The 16,688-nt window shown below is 45.2% G+C and overlaps 1 long non-coding RNA gene across 1 annotated transcript; it reads right to left on the bottom strand.

The window, feature by feature from the left end:
* Positions 1-1,978: 1,978 nt before the first annotated feature.
* On the bottom strand, positions 1,979-16,141 carry LOC144223930 (uncharacterized). Its single transcript, XR_013332879.1, has 3 exons — positions 16,010-16,141; positions 7,761-7,871; positions 1,979-2,129 (listed from the first exon to the last, which is right to left on the bottom strand). It is a non-coding gene; the product is annotated as an uncharacterized LOC144223930 (long non-coding RNA).
* Positions 16,142-16,688: the final 547 nt, after the last annotated feature.

Raw genomic sequence — 16,688 nt, 5'->3', positions numbered from 1 at the left:
AAGGGAGGCTCTTGCTCTCTCATGCATCTTCGCTTACCCAAAGGGGTCGTCTAATCAGTGATTCTCAAACTTGAGTGTGCATCAGAATCACCTGGAGGCCTTGTTAAACACAGATGGCAGGGCCCGCCGCTGGGGTATCTGAGTCAGCAGGTGTGGGGTGGGGCCTCAGTCTCTGCATTTCCCACCAGCTCCCAGGCGGTGCTGGGAATCACGTCTTGGGAATCACTGGCATAGATTATTGGATAGGACTATGCTTTGCACTGGATTGGACACAAAGATAGTGTTTTTCTTGCGCATTCAGTGGGGGTTAGAGGGGAGAGCTTATCATGGGAGGGAGGTGTGATTATTTATGGATAACCACCAAGTGCTTTCGCTGCTCATCCAAGCTGTAGTGTGAGTTCTATGACTCTGGCACTCTAAAAAGCTTTAAATTTTTAAATTAAAAATTTTTTCAGTACTTGTGATTTTTCTAAAGCAGTCGCTACTGGAGAATAAGCAAAACCATACATTAGGATGGGTCATCTATGGTTTGCTAAAGGCTGATCTCCCTGCAGACCAGGAGCATATAAGCAAAGACGGCGAAACCTTAGGTTAGCAGCAGGACCTCGAGGCTAAGTGTGGGCTGTGACGTTGGGTAGCGAGGTGCCCTGAAGGCACCGTGCATGTGGCTGTGTGACGGTCTCAGCCCCAGTGTTACTGGGGTCTCCCCCTAGGGCCTTCCCCCTTTATTTCTCTCTCAGCTGCTGCCCTTCTAAGTAGGAGCCTGTAGGTTTTGTGTCGGCCAGGTTTCTTCTCTGAGAGTGATGTGGGGCGGGCCCTGGAGGTGGGACTCATTTTGAAAGTCTTCTCATTCCTGTCAAAACCATAGGTGGCCTCTCATCAGAGGCCTTGCAGTCCAGGAATTGCAGGTGGTAGACTTTAAAATCAAGTGTTGGGCAAAGGCAGAGGAAGGGGAAAAGTGGAGAGTTGGAATCTGTCCATCAAACATTCCTACAGCAGCAGTGGTGGCTTCAGTTAAAAGCTTCCCATCTGCTATTTCACCGGGGGTCTCTATTTAACTCTTTTCACATATAACTTAAAAAAGCAGAACTCTATATTAAAATGATCGCGTGTCCTTCTAATGCATTCGTGAATTGTACAACTGGTGGCATGTTCGGTTCATACTAACTACTTCTCTGCCTGTTATTTTCATAAGGATGGACACTGCATTTCCATGGCAGGGCCCATAGTGCAAAAACTGGTTCTGTACATTGGGGAAGTTAACTTGAATGAGGTCTAGAAATTTACCTGGTGATTTTTACTACCTGATGGGCCAAGCAGATCTCTTACTAAAAAAAAAAGGAAAAAAAAAAAAGACTGTCTCCATTATTGTTATGGTACCTTCCTGTTGTGGTTTTAGCTGGTATAGGTGTCTAGCATCATGGCCTTTTCCCCCAACCATAAAGGTTTAGATCAAGACTCACTAAGCATTTTCTGTAAAGCACCAGAGAGTACATATTTGCAACTATTCAATTCTGTCATTAGAGTGTGAGAGCAAGCATAGACAAATTGATGGCTCTTGCTGTGTCGCAATAAAACTTTACTTACAAGAACAGGCAGGACCAGATTTGGTTTGCACATCCATAGTTTGCCGTCCAGTGGTTTAATCAGTGCATACAGATCACCTGGGGAACTTATTAAAATGAAGTTTACGGTGTTCAGAGGTGAGGGAGAGAAATTTTGCATTTCTAACAAGCTCCCAGGAGTTGCCACCGCTGTTCACCCTTAAGCCACATGTTGAATATGGAGGATTTCGATAGCATCTGCTTTTTGTAAATAGATTTGGCAATTGAAATGAACTGGGGAAGGCTGGTGATGATTCCAATGAGCGGCACAATTTTACAAAATCTCAGAGAGAACCTGAAAAGCGGTATTTAAACTCAGAAGCAGACTGTAGGAATGATGCTTTATTTAGAAATATCTTCCAACCAACCAAACCTGTGAAACTTGGGTATTCTTGTAATGCCTTCATTCTTGTGCAGCTTCCTGGAATCTATTTATTTTTGAAACCATCCAGGAAGAATCCAGGTAATTAAAAGGGAGCCTCATTTTCTGCATGACCTTGGATCTGTTGCTTGACCTTCCAACACCTGGGGGGCAACACAAATGTACTTATCAAATGGTGTCAAAACAAGATCTTACTGGGGCGCCTGAGTGGCTTAGTCGGTTAAGTGTCCGACTTTCGCTCAGGTCATGATCTTGCGGTTCGTGGGCTCGAGCCCCGCATCGGGCTCTGTGCTGACTGCCAGCTCAGAGCCTGGAGCCTGTTTCAGTCTGTGACTCCCTCTCTCTCTGACCCTCCCCTGCTCACGCTGTCTCTCTCTCTCTCTCCTAGAAATAAATAAAACATTAAAAAAAAATTTAAAAAAAAACAAAAAAACAAGATCTTACTGGAAAACAGATGTTGGGTCAGCATTTCCCCACATGCTGGAGAACTGAAATCCTGCAGGTAGCTCAGACTCAACCTATTAATAATGATGCGTTTTCCAAACACCAGAGATCGAATACAAAGGACTAATTATTCTCAGATTTGAGAGAGGTTAAAAAAAAGCCCTTACTTACAGAAGAAGAGCCAGGGTGAGACCCACCACAAACCCCCCCGAACGTGTGGAACTACCTTTAAAGGATGAAATGAGCTTTCCCTGAGCTTTCTGTCAAGCACGTGAAGTGACGCCTGCTCTGATAGCATTTGACGCCACGCGCTTGATCGCTTGATCCTGCAAACCGGTTTAGCTCATTGGAATCCTCACCAGCCTTCTCTGCCTCCTCCTCCCCGCTTCCTGCATCTCTGCCCAATTCCAGTAATTCTTTCCATATGGAAATTGACATTGCCAAATTTGAGACCCCCTTCTTTGGCGGATTGTTGGAATCAATTCCATGTGTATAACTTATCTGGCAGTTTTTGTAACATGTGGCTGAGGGGTCTGGAATTATTTTGAGTTTCAGGTTTTAAAAATAACAGGCAATTTTGACCCTCTTGGAAGATTTGCTACTACTGGACTCTCTCCCGGGACGTGCAGGTAGGGATCAGGTTTCCTGCCTGTCATTTCAAAGCACCCTCCTAAGGAAAAAGACTTTATGTTGGCGACTGTTTGCATAAGGCGTTCGTTTTGGTTGACCTTTCGTCTGCCGTTTCAGTGGTCTGTCATGGATTGGCCCTCTCTGTAAGGAGCTGCCCTGGGTAAGAACATTCTAACTGTGGCTGCTTCTGGGTGTAGGTCCCTTGGGAGGAAGTGTGGCCTCAGGGTTAGACCCAACAAGGGTCTCAACAGATAGACTCACAGTCAGCTGTCTTTCTCATCAGCTTACCTCCATGTAGCCATTTTTATGTTTTGTAGAACATATGTAAAATGTTCCATCTTTGAAGAGTGTGCTGGAGATAAAAACTATGGTTATTTATTGGAGCATACCACCACCAGAAATACCTGGATGTCCCCTAGAAGTTGACAGATTACTGGGGCACACGGGTGGCTCAGTTGGTGGAGCGTCTGACTTGATTTTGGCTCAGGTCAGAATCCCAGGGTCTTGGGATGGAGCCCTGCCTCGGACTCCGTGCTGAGCACGTAGTCTGGTTGAGATTGTCTCTCGCTCTCTCTTTCTCTACCCCTTCTCTCCCCACTCGCATATGCTCTCTCTCTCTAAAATAAAATAAGAAGTTGACAGATTACCTTCAGCTTGCACTTCTAAGAGCAAACGGGTACAAAAGGGGTAAGCAGAATTCTCACAAAAGAGAGAGCAGTGCTGTGAGATCCCTGAGAGAATAGAGATCGCTATTTTGCTTTGACTTTCCATGGAGTTTCTTATATAGTGAAATGAAAGACTTTTTTTTTCAGGTACCACAAAAGATGAAAGGTGCTTTTGGCTTTGCTGGGGTATTTTGTCTGTGGACACTGGCCAGTATCAGGCTAGGAGAATATTCAAATAGCTTTGTGTACAAACATTTTCTGGGGGTGCCTGGGTGGTGCAGTCGGTTGGGTGTTTGACTTTGGCTCAGGTTATAGTCTCATGGTTCGGGAGTTCAAGCCCTGTGTCGGGCTCTGTGCTGACAGTCCGTAGCCTGCTTGGGATTCTGTCTCTCTCCACTCTCTCTGTCCTTCCTCTACTTGTGCTTCCTCTCTCTCTCAGAATTAACAAATAAACTTAAAAAAATTATGCTATGGAAATCAATGCTTTTTTTATTTGCTGAATCTTGGCTGTACCACCATCTGAGACATATTCACATTAGTAATATCAAGGTATTGGGTGGTTCTTTTGAGAAAGTACATTCAAGTAGAAACGTGTCATATGCAGTTAGGTTCTAATAAATGGCCGCCATTGTGTATAAGACATAATGAGTTAATCACGTATACCACTTGGAGGGATTCTCCTGGTGATAAGGAGAAAAAAGTAGTGTGAGGGTGCTTTTTTGGGGGTGTGAGGTTTGAGGGTGTAAGGATGGCAATGGCATTTCTTAATGGTTCTTCTGTGTAGTTGGCTGTCTGGGCTGGAACATTCTGGGTGTAGCTCCTGATAGTCCTTGTTAAATGTGGGAAATGCAGGACTCATCATGAAATGGTCTTGCACAATGGCACGTGAGTTTTGCGAGCTTCTGGGGAACGGGGAATGTGGGATTCAGTGGTTCTGAGGGCATAGATGAAGGGCCCAGTCAGTCAGGAGGAGCACAGCCCTTGGATCTGGTTGGTATATGTTGCTATGTTCTGTGTGGCTTAAGAAGGCAGGCAGGGGAGACATAGAATCATATTTCCTGCTGGTGCGCAGGCTTCTGCCCAGGTTTTCCCAACATGGCCCCAGAAGAGAAGACTGGCCACACTTTAACAATTCCAAAATGTACATTTTTGCTGGATTTCATATTTCTAAAACCAGAGTGCTTCTTAAAATCCATATCTCATAATTATTGTTATTCTCTTCTCCTTCTTAGCATTACCTAAATGAAGAATGTGTTTTACAGTTGATACTCTCCCATAGTTGGTGAAACGTGATAGATTTGGGCTCATGAAATTGGAATGAGAAATCGATAGAATGAAGTACTCCCATCCTCTAGAATCAGAGGGCCTGAGAGAGAACACCATGAAACACTTGTGTTTTCCCCAACCCTCATGTCTAAAGAAAGTCCTGGATTCCTTTACTTAGAGCTAGGATTCTCAGAGTGGTGTTTTCTAGCGGCATCAGCATCACCTGGTACCTAGTGAATTGGAAATTCTGGGGGAGAGCCCCCCAGTGTGGGTTTGAAGAAGCCTCCAGATGATCCTGATGCATGCTCAAGTTTTGAGAGCCACCAAACAAGGGCTCCCATGTGGTTCTCCTGGACGGGTGTTGTCAGGGCGTCCGGTGTGGGCTCTTCAGTGTTCCTCCCTAACTTCGCCTCTCCCCGTCTGAAGCCATTTTGTCCTTTGTAGTCAGTGGTGCATGTGACAGCGTGTTCTGCTCTCTGCCCTCTCATCGGCAACTTGTCCTGCAGGCTCCGCCTTCTGTCCGTCCCGTAGATGGTGTTCTTCTGCAGGTAGGTCTGGCCTGGGTCACCTCCTCCTTTCTCTCTGCTCACTCTCTCCAGCCGGCCCTCTTGATGCCAGTGGGTTCAGTGCACTTCTCTGCCAGTGGCTCCTGAACTTATATCTGTAGTGTGAGGTGCACACTATGTAATCGCATGTACCTCAAATGCAGTGAACTAGAACACTAGTCCTTGGCTTTTTCGTCAAGCCAGATTCTTCCTATGATTTCTTTCTTGGTGCCTGGTTCCACCATTTCACCTCCCGCTTCAGGTGGAAACGTGCTGGGATTTCTGTACTTCTCCCTCTCTCTCATGACTGACTCATTACCCACCACATGTCATTCCTGCCTCCTAATACCACTTCAGGGCATTCCATCCCGTCCACATCCATGCCCAGGGCCCTGACTGGTTCCGTTGTTCTCCCGTCTGCAATATTGCAAGGATCTCTCTCGCTATTTTTTTTTCCTGCCTCCAGGCTTACTCCATTCCACTTAATCCATTCATGCTGGTCAGCTTAGAGAGACATTGCTCATGTGGAGATCTGACAGTGAAATTCCTTTATCTAAAAAGTCTCTAATGTCTTTTCATTTGCTCAGTGATATTTCCCAGTCTGGATCCCTTGCAGAGCCCTCTTCTTAGGAGATTGCTGCCTGTTTGGGAATTGCTGCTCACAAGGTTTCTTTTTGGAAACCCATAACCACCTTTGGCATTTTAAATGTTTCAGGAAATCCGGAAGTCAAGAACTCATTCGGGTTTGACCTGGTATTTCCCATGGTCTCAGTTGACCCCGAGCCTCCCACACATCAGCCTTTAACATCCTGTGACATTTGTACTCTCAGTGCATTCTGGGAAAGTCTATACTTTCCATGTAAGTCTTGTCATGACTTTGCTCTTCAGTCTCATTTTCCACAAATCTCTTGACTACATTTTCACTGACATTGATTTTGAAGTTTAATTTCCTAAAAATGTCACATTACCTTGTGCCCTTGGATTTTCAACCTCTGTTTTGATCTCTGAATGAAATGCCTTTCGTTCTTCTTGTCCCCTGGAAAATTCTCTGTTGTCATTCAGGTCTCAGCTCAGCTATCACTTTCTCCAGGAAGCCCTCCCTGATTGCTCTAGACACACTTGGGTGTCCCGCTCTGGTGCCTTGTCTCTTGTTTGCATTTTCGTCAACACGATCTCCTTACAGGCTGTCACCTTCTTGGGGGCAGTGGCACTGGTTTAACAGAACGTCAGCACAGAATGTTAGTAAATAGTAGCTGACGGGAAATGGGAGCATGAAAAAGTGTATGAGGAGTGGTAGCTTCTGGCTGTAATGATGTTAAGAGCCACTCCTTATAAATGCAATTATTACAAAGCAGCACTGTTTCAGATGTTCTAGCTGTGCTATCCCGTGTAGTCCTCATATCGCCTTGGTGAGGGAGGCATTCGCATATTGTGCCCATTGCTCAAGTGTGGTAAACGTGAAGGGTTTGGGAACGGCCTGCGGGTCCCCTGCAGGTGGAGGTGAAGGGCAGCTCTCATCTGTGTGAGGGACGACACCTCTTCTAGACAAGTAGGGTAAATATGTGGCATGATCTCCCCACACCCACCCTTGTCAGGAAGGAAGAAGTTCTTAACCTTCTCTAGGAAATGAGTACGTTTGCCTAGAAATTTTTTGGCTGCTCAGTGTTACTTGCAACTTGTTGGCAGATTTAATGGAGCCGTTGTTCTCATTGGTTATAGCAGCCCAAGCTGCTGGTGCCAAGGGTTTCTTTTAAATCGAGTGGGTCACTTTGCGGTAGTGGTTCTCAGCTGGGGGTGATCACACGTCCTCGGAGACGTTTGGTCATGTCTGGAGATAATTTTGGCTGGCACGGCTGGGGGAGGGGTGTTGCTGGCATAGGGTGAACGGAGGCCAGGCGTACTCTTTCCCACCCTACATGCACAGCATGGCTCTCGACAGTGCACGAGTATCCAGCCCCAAGTAGCAATAGTGAGGAGCTGAGAAAGCCTACTTTATACTTAGGGGTTCCGACTTACAGCATAACATCTTAGAAATGAAACAGAAGACGTAAAGATCAAACATCACGAGGTGAAGTGGCAAACAGGGTGTGTCAGGAGCTGGCCGTGGGGGTATTCCTGAGTTTTAATGAGCAGGGCACAATGAAGGTTCTCAAACAAAAGGCGGGGCGAGGACCCTGACACTCCATTAAGTGACAAGAAAGGTGGGACTAAGGGCATTACTTACGCATAAGAAACCTGCAGACTATTCACACTTGTTCTGGAAATCCCTGAAAGGTTTCCTTTAAATGTTGTTCTTAGGGAAGCGTCCTAGAAATATCACTCCTTGAGAAATGTCCTAGAATGATAACAGCAGGGAGAAAGAGATTGGTTTCAGTAAATGGAAAGATAAATGGGAAAAGGATAGTCAGATGCATGACTAATGCATGCCCACATTTGATGGGACCGATAAGATGTATACAATGTGGCAAAGAAATTAAATTTGTAGATCGTTAAGTGTATTCAAGAAGAAGCCAACCAGAGTAGGGACCTCTAAAGTGATGGGTATAAATCTCTAAAGAGGATGTTTGTAATAGCTTGTTTGCACATGGGAAGAAAATATTACAACATTTTCTAAGAGTAAAAAGTAAATGTAAAAAAAAAAGAATAAAAAGTAAATATCAATACCAGAAAGTCGTTAGCATTATTAATATCTATACAGATCAATACTGGAGCTCACGTTCAAGCTGTGTGGTAGACTTCCCAAGTCAGAAGCAGGGTGAGAGAGAATCTAATGGTAAAATACCCAAAACACTGGCTTGGGTCACACCTTGCCCACAGGCTGGTAAGTGAATCTAGAGATTCCGTCGTATCTAAAACTAACCCCAAAGCATTTTTAAGTAGCTTAAAAAGATGTCTGAGGGGCGCCTGGGTGGCTTAGTCGGTTAGGCGTCCGACTTTCGCTTAGGTCATGATCTCGCGGTTCGTGGGTTCGAGCCCCGCGTCGGGGTCTGTGCTGACTGCCAGCTCAGAGCCTGGAGCCCGTTTCAGAGTCTGTGACTCCCTCTCTCTCTGACCCTCCCTGCTCACGCTGTCTCTCTCTCTCTCCTAGAAATAAATAAAAACATTAAAAAAAAAAAAAAAGATGTCTGAAAAGAAATCTACACACAACCTACCAAACTCAAGAGTAATCCTTCATGTACAAGTGAACCACAAGAATGGTTAACTTGTATTTGTTCTTTGACACATTGTGAAATTACGGCATTGTGTCCATCAGATCTGACAAAAGTTGAGGAAAAAAGAAAGAAAAAACATTATCAGGAAAACTCTAGGAAATACGTTTTTTTTTTTTTAAATGTTTTATTTATTTCTAGGAGAGAGAGAGCGTGAGCAGGGGAGGGTCAGAGAGAGAGGGAGTCACAGACTGAAACAGGCTCCAGGCTCTGAGCTGGCAGTCAGCACAGAGCCTGACGTGGGGCTCAAACCCACAAACCGTGAGATCATGACCTAAGCGAAAGTCGGACGCTTAACCGACTAAGCCACCCAGGCGCCCTGGAAATACGGTTTTATATCCAAGTTCATTAATGAGAGATACTTTCCTAAGTATATTTGTGCTGTGAGACATCACTTAGAGAAATGGGTACCGGTAGATCATTTGTAAATAAAGAAACAAACATGTTGCAAGTGCAAGCTCTAGCTTGAATATTTGTGAGCCTTATGGCCAATGACAAGGTACTGGTGTTTCTTTCTATTTTACTTATTTATTTTTATTTAATGTTTTTTTTATTTCTGAGAGAGAGAGACAGCATGAGCAGGGGAGCAGAGAGAGTNCTTATTTATTTTTATTTAATGTTTTTTTTATTTCTGAGAGAGAGAGACAGCATGAGCAGGGGAGGGTCAGAGAGAGGAGACACAGAATCCGAAACAGGCTCCAGGCTCTGAGCTGGCTGTCAGCACAGAGCGGGGCTCGAACCCATGAACTGTGAGATCATGACCTGAGCTGAAGTCGGACGCTTAACCGACTGAGCCACCCAGGTGCCCCTGGTGTTTCTTTCTATTGATTGATGAATTATTTTTTATGCTCAGCTTTATCGATGTATAATTTACGTCTAATAAAATGTACCCATGTTAGGGGTACAGTCTGGGGAGTTTTGACAACCGTGTACAGCCATGTGATCACCATCACAATCCTGATAGAGTAGTTCTGTCACCAACCCCCCCCCGACCCCCCGCCAAGTTCCCCTGTACCCGTGCAGTCTGTGCACCTCCCTGTCCTAGTTTCTGGCAAGCACTGATTTCTGTCCATAGTTTTGCCTTTTCCAAAATCGCATATGAGCTAAATTATCTGTATGGAGGCTTTGGGGTCTGACCTGTTTCCCTTAACACAATGCCTTCGAGGTTCCTCTGGTCCTTTGTGTGCATCCGTGGCCCTTCCCTTTTTATCGCTGGATAGGGATGTCCTTGTATGGAGGTCCTTACAGTAATTTGTTTATCCACCTGTCACTGGAAGAACACTCGGGTGTTTCCAGGTTTGATGATCACGAATAATGTCCCTATATGCACGTGCAACCACGTTTTGCGTGGACATGCATTTTCATTTCGCTTGTGTACATATCGTGGAGTCTGATTGCTGCGTCATGTGATCAGTGCATGTTCAACTTTGTGAAAAACTGCCAAACTGTTTCCACAGTCGCTGTGCTGTTTGCGGTTCCTACCAGCAATGTGGGAGGGTCACGGCTGTTCACACCCTTGCTAGCCGTGGCTATTGTCACCTAAAAAAATGCACCCATTTCATAGTGTATTTCCTTGTCATTTTCTTTTTTCTTTTTCTTTTTCGTTGTGATTTTAATTTGTACCTCCCTCATGGGTAGAGATGCTGAACATCTTTTTCTATGTTTATTTGCTGGCCTTGTCTGCTATTGGGTGGAGTGCGCTCGTACTTACTGAATGTCAGTTGCCTCATATTCATATTGATGGAATTTTTTTAGTCTTAAAGTGAAATAATTCAAGTGAAAGCTTATTTCTCCCTCTTTTTTTTTTCTTCTTTTAAAACCCAGTGCCTGGAATGTAGCTGTGGTGCTCATTAAAAAAAAAAAAAGGTTCTTGGGCAAAAAGTGACCTTAGGGACTATGAAAATCTGACAAATTGAACGTTGCTTTTCTCTCAGTTTTTCATGAACACTGGGGGGATGGAGCCCCATATTTAAAGATCCATGGAAGAAGGAAGATTAGAAGGGGGTAGGATCTGAAAACTCGGATATGGAGATGGATGGCTGCAGACTGTTCTGGAGAGCTGAGGAAGTGTGCCACACAAAGAAATCAGCTCTTATCTTGGGGAGAACAAGGAATTATTAAGAATGTGAAGATGAGGAGGCCATCATTAGATCCAGAAACACAAACAGGACAGTCCCCTACCTTAATTAATTTTGTTAGTATGTTCTTCAGTGCCTACACTGTGAGCAGCATCCTACTAAGTAAAGAAAGGTGTCATCTCAAAACCCAAAGAATGTGGAGGGTCAGCTCTACACTTCTACAGAATGAATGATCGGGGCATCTGGGTGGCTCAGATGGTTGAGCGTCCAAGTCTTGATTTCGACTTAGGTCATGGTCCCAGGGTTGCATGATTGAACCCTGCATTGGGCTCTGTGCTGAGCCTGGAGCCTGCTTGAGGTTCTCTCTCTCTCTCTCTCTCTCTCTCTCTCTCTCTTTCTCTCTTTCTCTCTCCCCCCTCCCTCTCCCTCTCTCTCCCTCTCCCTCTCCCTCCCTCTCCCTCTCCCTCTCCCTCTCTGTCTCTCTCTCTTTCCCTCCACCCCACCCCTGCTTGCATGGATTCTCTCTCTCTCTCTCAAATAAAAAAAAAAAAAAAAAAGGAAAAAGAAGATAAATGAATGATCATGTCAGGTATAGCCATCTCTGAGGGGTTGCTAAAAGGCTCTACTGTCCCCAGATATTGTCTGAGTGAAGATAGCACAAGACCTGAAAACCCCAGCATTTGTCCTTGAGATTTGACCTTGATCATTTTCACTTACTCATCTATTGTTATGGTACCTGGATGTAGGATGGTATATTTTCTTGATCTTAGTAGCAGTCCCTTCCTTTCTCCTATTTCCTTTTTGCAGTCTTAGCTATCATGATTCCCCATGGAGGCACAATTATATTCTGATTATAAACAGCACTACTAAATACTGGGTACTAAAATACGTACCCTCCATTCATGTAACACATCTTGACTCAACACATCCTCCTGGAGCACCTATTGCCTGGAATTCCCAGGCCTGTGCTGTCACTTGGGATAGATTTATGGGTGAGTGAAAGATACAGAGACCTTCCAGGATCCTGGTTTGTGTGCTGGCAGAGGGCAGAGGGCGAGAGCCCATGCATGACAGAAGTACATCATATGCTCTGTCAGAAGACTAAGTGCTACGTGCAGCACTTCTTTAAAGACGTTTCCCTGAGCTACCATCGCTGATTAACTTGGGCGTTGGGGCACCTACTCCACAGCCAGGGCCATTTATGGCACATGTGGGATTTGGTCCTTTGAGAAAGGACGTGTTGCTGTGAAGCTGTAATGACACAAGAAGGGTCCGTGGCCTGAGGAAGTGGGGAGCGCGGGGGCCTGCCTGCAGAGGGTCAGAGGCCACAGCCCAGCACAGGGGGTGACATAAAAAGGAGCCATTGCACCTTGTATCAGGAAAGCGATTTGTGCTCTCCTGGTACCGCGTTATTTCCTACTGAACTTTCTGGGGAGCCAGGTTTGGGAAAGACGAAGCAGAACTCTCAGCCGTAAATACTGGCTATAATAGAAGTCTGACTGCTGTAGCTGTGAGCCCAGATCAATACCTTTTACAAGAGAACTGAATGGCCCTTGATGAAGCCCAAGCACGAATTGATCTTTTTTGTTTTATTTTGTTTTTAATTCCACTCTATTCCACAAATAGAGTCTCTTGATGTGTTACATTTGGATCTTTCACAATTTAATTTTGTTGCACAAAATATTCTTCTGTGTTTCCTTTCTCTCTTGGTAATAAAACATGCCTGGCTGGTTTTTTCAGGCACAGAGCTGCCTCTGTTCTGTTGCTTGCTTGAGCTTTGAATGTTATTAAAGAGAGAGAGCTCCCTTGGCAAGGCGTCCATTATGATGTGGGTTGGAAGAAAGCTCCCCCCAAAACACATTAATTTCTAGAATGTAAAACAGGCTCTGTTTGACGACACAGTTTTCATCCGACACTTAAAACAGGGTACTGGGTTTTTTTTTTTCCCCTCACAAGCCGAATAGAATCTTGTAATGCCACAAGCCATCAGATACTCCTTGCTTTCGAAGTTTGAATCACAACTCCTTTTCCTCTTGAAGCTAATGATTTCATTAGGATGAAGATTTTCTGCATATAATAGATGTCTTTGCTCCTTTACAGAGTTTGAGGTGGGTAACTGAGCCTTTAGTTAATTGGCTGTGGCTGATAGGCTGTGTGCTTAGGAAGACTCAGACACAACATCGCACACCCGCCGACACCCCCATTTTACAGCGTGCACCGGTTTGGACCCATGGGCAAGAGTTTGCCGATACATGGCGGAGATGATGAGAAACCGTATAAAATGTCACTTATAAGCCAGAACTTTAGAATCTAACACAGCTGGGTTGGCATCCTCACGTTTCCATCCTTCACTGTGTGATCTTGGGCAAGGGATTAACCTCTCTTATTTTGTTTGTCTGTCCTTGAAGACAGGGCAACAATGCTGACCTTACCAGGTTTTCTAAGGCTTGAGAATCATAGTATATGTGAAGCATTTATCCTGGTTCCTGACACATTGCAAATGATGTCAATGGTAGAAAATAATTATGTTAAATTATTTAGAACTTTATAATTTAAATATGAAATATTAAAGCCCGCTGCCTTACTTTCCAATATCCTATTGTTCTTAGAACTTGTCTCTGCGTCCTCAGATATACAGACAGACAGGCAAATAAGTGACACATCTACCCAGGCTGCCCCAGGTTTTCAGGGCGACTGATGCTCTTTTGGGTGAGATAGCCAGTAATGAATGTTAGAAGTCAGGTGCTCAGGGCAGGAACAAATTTTCTCACATAACGAATACAGTACCCTTAAAAGAATCCTAATTTATCAAGAAAAATTTTGTAACAATTTTCCAAATCCTTTGCTTCTTTTAGCCTGTGCCATTGTAGTAGAAGGTGGATATGTTCTCCCCCATGATTTGCTGCAATCTAGTAACAGAACTGGGGGATGAAATGCAACGGGAGTCTCTAAAGTGTTTCTCTCGTTTTTAAGGTTCGGAAACAAAACATGATGCTCAGACAATTACTAAAGTCTATAGCCAAGTCTCTGTTGGGGGCACAAGATTTTTGCTTTCAAGCGCATTACAGAACAGAGCCTTAAGCAGTTTCTCCACTTTAGGTTTGAAAAGTGTATCGTGGTATTATTTATAAGTAAGAGTGTTCTCTCCCAGCTCATGCACAAATTCAGTCCTAATTCAAAATCTTCAACTTTTCCCTCAACTGTTATTATTTCAAGGGCATGCATCCATTTCACTTGTACAAAAGCAATTAACTTAAAGAATATAGTTGACAAAATAGAAACAACATAAAAGCAGCAGGGCACAGAGTTAAGAATTTACTGACCTGTGGACACTGGGCCCTGATCAGGGCTGGAAATTGCTGTGTCTCTTGTAGAATATGTCACTGGCCTTTCCATCAAGAGCCTCATTGTGCTTGGTAACCAACTGCATTAAAATGGTTATGAAGGGATCCTTTATCGTAATGAAACAGTATGTGGGTATATGTTGTTTAATAACCTATGGGCTAGTGAATGAAGAATTATATAACCCATGGCCTAGTGAAGAATTACAGATTAAAGTGACTTAACGGGCACATGAGTGGCTCTGCCGGTTAAGCATCTACCTCCTGATTTTGGCTCAGGTCATGATCTCACGGTTTCGTGAGTCTGAGCCCCAGTTCGGGCTCTGTGCCGACCATGCAGAGCCTGCTTGGGATTCTCTTTCTGTCTCTGCCCTTCCATTGCTTGTGCTCTCTCTGTCTCTCTGGAAATAAATAAATAAACTTAAAAATTTATAAAGTGACTTGAAAACCTAATCAATCAGCCACATTTCAGATGAGCAATGAGGTGGCCACCATTTCGGTCTGTTAAGGGCCATGTTCCGGGGGTCCGGGATGAGCCTGTCTGTTCTCTTTTCTGCGTTGACCAGGGAGCTCTCTCCCCTTCAAGCTTCCTTCTTGGTTATCACCACTCTTTTACAACAGTCTCAACCCAAGGACTTTTGACGTGAAAATTTCCCCATGCTCAGTTGTTTGCAGGGGTTTCCTGCATGGTGGGAGTCCCTTCCCCCTCTGGCGTGGCATGGCAGGAAGGCCAAATTAGCAGCTCCGTGCTGGCAGAAGGAGGGTCTCAGGACCACCTTTGCCATGAGGTCTGCCTGGCTCTAGCCCCAGGTGGTAGTGAGTTTGGGAGGCAGGGATTTATTTGTTCGTTGTGACAGACTTGCCAGTAGAGTCTGCTCGGCTGCCGCCCACACGGCACGCATCTCGTCGCCATTTCTTGTTCTATTGCCGCCACAGTCCGGAGAACACGTTCTTCCCCTTCCTCCCTGTGGCTTGTGATTATGTCACATTCAAAGAGAAATCATTAAAAGCATTAAGGAAATGCTCAATTCTTATTCATCCTTCGATATTGAGGCCTCTGCCTCCAAAAAGACTTCCTGGTCCTTCCTTGCACCTGGTTTTGTCTGCAGGCTGTGCTTGCCTCTCCTGCGGGACCATTACGGTCCGTAATTGCCTGTGGGTCTTTTGCATGGGGTTCTGCGCTTCTGTGTCTGGAATCAAGTCGGAGCTTAATGCATTTCTAAATGCGTCCTCACAGGGCAGTCACACGTTTTGTGCATAGTAAATCTTTATTATCTGAGGTGATTCATGTGCAGTAGTCACACAATGGCAGGCACCAAATAAGTAGCTCGCTAGTTTTATATTAGTTGGGATCATCTGGCTGAAGGCAATGGAAAACCCAACAGCCAGAGGTTCACACAGAGAGGGATGGTTTTTGCCTTGCTCATCACGAAGCCGGGGGTGGGGGGTGGTGTAGGAAATCATGATGGGCATGGCGGAGCCGTGGGTCCAAGATGCCATCGGGGCAAATGGATTTTCCATTCTATTGCTCTACCTGGCACAGAAGGGCGCCTTTGTCTTCGTGGTTACGTGGCCTCAGAATGACTACTGTGTCTCCTGGCTCAGGTCTCTGTCTGGGCAGGAAGAAGGAGAAAGGGACAGAGGACCCAGTGGGCAGCTTTTCTAGAAGCTTCCCTTGTTCTGCGGCTTCCTGACTGGCCAGGACTGAGTTAATTACTGAGCCCAGGATGTGGAAGGGGCAGGATCACCAGCTCACAAGGTCTGTTAGAGGTGATGGTTGTACTCTGGCCTGGTCCTCTCAGTGGGCCCAGTGCTGACGGATGCCCTCAGGGTCCCCGGCCTCACCTTTCATTGCCCTTCTGAAGTCCCCTCCGTCTTTCCTTCTCTCCTGCTTTCATCCCTCTAGTCTTTCATATCACAGCTCAGTTTGGTCAGTGGGGCAGCATCAGCCTCCTGAGCTTGTTAGGAATTCAGTCTCTGCCTTCAGCCCCGACCTCCAGAATCAGAAACTGTGGCCTTGGGCCCAGTAATGTGCATTGTGACACGCCCTGCGGGGGCTTCCCTTGCGAGCTTGGGTTTATCCACCCCTGCTCTCTACTGTCTCTCTCTCTCTCTCTCCTCCCCTCCTTTCTCTCCCTTATTTTCCACCTCTTGCTCTGGTTGTTCCAGGTGACTGGTCACCAAAACACCAAAACATTCCAAAAATACTTGTATGCCTGGATGTTTTACAGTCTGCTGTTCAGCGAACTATCACGTGCGTTTAAATGTACAGCCCAGTTTTTAAAAATACTAGCTGATTGAGTGGTGTTTGGATTTGATAAGTTTTTTAGTGTACATGGCCCTTGATAAGGGGTTGAAAAGGAATTTGTAGTTCTTTTTTTAATTTTTTTTTTTTTTTTTGGTTTATTTATTTTTGAGACAGAGAAAGACAGAGCATGAGCCGGGGGAGGGGCAGAGAGAGAGGGAGACACAGAATCTGAAGCAGGTTCTAGGCTCTGAGCTGCCAGTACGGAACCCGATGTGG

This window comes from Crocuta crocuta, unplaced genomic scaffold, assembly GCF_008692635.1.
Source record: "Crocuta crocuta isolate KB4526 unplaced genomic scaffold, BGI_CrCroc_1.0 scaffold221, whole genome shotgun sequence".
Lineage (NCBI taxonomy): Eukaryota > Metazoa > Chordata > Mammalia > Carnivora > Hyaenidae > Crocuta > Crocuta crocuta.
This window is presented reverse-complemented; position numbering and strand designations above follow the sequence as displayed.